The 3,106-nt window shown below is 44.6% G+C and overlaps 1 pseudogene; it reads left to right on the top strand.

Moving 5' to 3' along the window:
* The first annotated feature begins 223 nt into the window (after window positions 1-223).
* LOC130888022 (malate dehydrogenase, mitochondrial-like) lies at window positions 224-1,452 on the top strand (annotated as a pseudogene).
* The last annotated feature ends 1,654 nt before the right edge of the window (window positions 1,453-3,106 follow it).

Below are 3,106 nucleotides of genomic sequence, written 5' to 3'. Positions count from 1 at the left end.
TAATCCTTTTTAAAAAAAGATTTGTTCATTATATATAATGGTGTTCTGCCTGCATGTATTCCTGAAGGCCAGAAGAGGACACCAGATCTCATTATAGATGGTTGTGAGCCACCATGTGGTAGCTGGGAATTGAACTCAGGCCTCTAGAAGAGCCAGTGCTTTTAACCTCTGTGCCATCTCTCCAGTCTAGGAAATAGTACTCTTAAGAGTTAACATATGGAGGTCGTTGGAGTCACTTGTCCACTGTTAGCTTGTTCGCCTGCAGATCCGTGTCCCGCCCGCCCCAGCCATGCTGTCTGCTCTCGCCCGGCCTGCCGGCCACTCTCCGCACTTCGGCCCAGAACAATGCTAAAGTAGCCGTGCTGGGAGCTTCTGGGGGCATTGGGCAACCCCTTTCTCTGCTTCTAAAGAACAGCCCCCTAGTGAGCCTCCTGACCCTCTACGATATCGCTCACACGCCTGGTGTGGCGGCGGATCTGAGTCACATCGAGACCAGAGCAAACGTGAAAGGCTACCTTGGACCTGATCAGCTACCAGACTGCCTGAAAGGTTGTGATGTGGTGGTGATCCCAGCCGGAGTGCCCAGGAAGCCAGGAATGACGCGGGATGACCTATTCAACACCAATGCTACCATTGTGGCCACCTTGACTGCCGCCTGTGCCCAGCACTGCCCTGAAGCCATGATCTGCATCATTGCCAACCCGGTTAACTCCACCATCCCTATCACCGCAGAAGTTTTCAAGAAGCACGGCGTTTACAACCCCAACAAGATCTTCGGTGTGACAACCCTTGACATTGTCAGAGCGAACACATTCGTGGCGGAGCTGAAGGGTTTGGATCCTGCTCGGGTCAACGTGCCTGTCATTGGTGGCCATGCTGGGAAGACCATCATCCCCTTGATCTCTCAGTGTACCCCCAAAGTTGACTTTCCCCAAGACCAGCTGACTGCGCTCACCGGGAGGATCCAGGAGGCTGGCACGGAAGTTGTGAAGGCCAAGGCTGGAGCAGGCTCTGCCACTCTGTCCATGGCTTATGCTGGAGCCCGTTTTGTCTTCTCCCTTGTGGATGCCATGAACGGGAAGGAAGGGGGTGTCGAGTGTTCTTTCGTTCAGTCCAAAGAGAGTGCACTTACTTCTCCACACCCTTGTTGTTGGGGAAAAAAGGCCTGGAGAAGAACCTGGGCATTGGCAAAATCACTCCTTTTGAGGAGAAAATGATTGCCGAGGCCATCCCTGAGCTCAAAGCCTCCATCAAGAAAGGCGAGGACTTTGTCAAGAACATGAAGTGAGAGGTTCAAGTCCCAAGCAGCCATATCACCCTAACTTATTCAGCATCATGTCACTGAAGCCAGCAGGGTCTTCAGTTTGCTTTGATGGTGGGTGTTGTACCAGCATCAGCATCCCTTCCCAATGGTGGCTGGTCTGTTGATAATGACAATAAAGCAGACTGATTGTCTTTAAAAAAAAAAAAAAAGAGTTAACATATGAACTTTTAATAACCAAATTCAGACAAATGGCCACTCTCTAGATAAAGATTCTATGATGTGGCACAAATGTGAACACAAAGAATTCAATGACCAACACAGTACATATATTCTGCCCTGAAGCGACTCACAGTTTTCCAAACAGCTAGTCATCAACATGGCCAACAGACTTTGGTCAGATCAGGGTTTTCTGCAAGAGGAGGATGAGCACAAGGTATTGTGGGACCAATAAAACACATCTGGACTGGTAATCCCAATTGAGGTCGTCCTCAGAAGTCTAGGGGCAGGAACACTGAAGCAAGGCTATCAAAATGGAAATAGTAAACAGTATTTCTGCCAAACACCTTTGGGGCCAGAGAGATGGTTCAGCATTTAGATGCAGTGCTTTTACAGAGGAACCAAGTTTGGGTTCCCAGCATGCATACATCAAGTAGCTCACAATGTATAGCTACAACTTTAGAGAATTCCATGTGTTTTGAACTCTATAGGCTTCTGCCCTCACACTGCCATACCCTCTCAGACACATAATTAAAAAATAAAAATCTCTTAGTAACATATTTTTGTCAGAAATAAAAGCAAAAATTTTTAGCACTATTCAGTAGCTGATTCTCTTCTAGACCTTTTGTTTTGTGAGATCTTACAAAGACATACTACACGAAAAAGACCATTGGACATTTTGTCCAACACACAGCAATTGTGAAAACTTCTATCATTCCCATTTGTGCTTTATATTCTAGACTACAGTGTGGTTTCATTCCATAATGTTCAAGTGGCTTGCCTATCCCCTCTGTTTCTCCTGATGGCAATAAAAGTTAGAGATGTATTGGAAAGAAAGAAGGGAGGGCAGGAAGGAAGGGGGAAAGAAAGAGAAAGGGAGAGAGACTCTGGGGAGAGAGAGAGAGAGAGAGAGAGAGAGAGAGAGAGAGAGAGAGAGAGAGAGAGAGAGAGAGAATTCTTATGTAAAGATGTCCTTTATAGTAGAGGCAATGTTAGAACAGATAGCGGCTAGGATCTAGGCTGGCCAGCGTGAGAACACTATGACTTGACAGATAGGAGAGGCGTGCTCTAATTCTTGAGATGACTAAGCACTGGAAATGACTCTAGAGACATAAGGAAAAGCATTTCTTTCTTTTTGCATACAATTTTGTTTTATTCTGGTAGACTTCTCCAAACATATATAAGCTTGTTTACTTTAAGTCTTACTAAACCCAATGTGCATTACAGATAAAATGATATAACATGTTTTAACTGACAACTCATTTAAGGTCCTAAACAATGGATCTAACAATCTAGTGAAAGTAATAGCTTGAGATGAGTTAATAGTTACTTTGCGAAAAAACTTTTTTCTATATTTTTCCATGGCAAGTTTGAATTCTCCATAATCAGTCTTGTTAAGAAGAAGCATTTCTATCAAGAGCTCTTTTTGATCTGGGGGTGGAGATAACAGCCTGGGGGTGGGGGGGTGCGGTTACTACTGCTTTTCTTGGAACTTATTATGAAACGTGGTCCACAGCAAGGTTCAATAATCATTTGTTGAATAAACAGAAGAAAGAATGAGAGAGAAAAACAAAATATCATTGAATGTTCATTTTAAAAATGGCCATTTAGATTATTTTTTACTCC

The sequence above is a fragment of the Chionomys nivalis genome, chromosome 16 (genome assembly GCF_950005125.1).
Source record: "Chionomys nivalis chromosome 16, mChiNiv1.1, whole genome shotgun sequence".
In the NCBI taxonomy this organism is placed as follows: Eukaryota; Metazoa; Chordata; class Mammalia; order Rodentia; family Cricetidae; genus Chionomys; species Chionomys nivalis.
The sequence above is the reverse complement of the archived record's forward strand: the minus strand, read 5'-3'. Positions and strand labels throughout refer to the sequence as shown.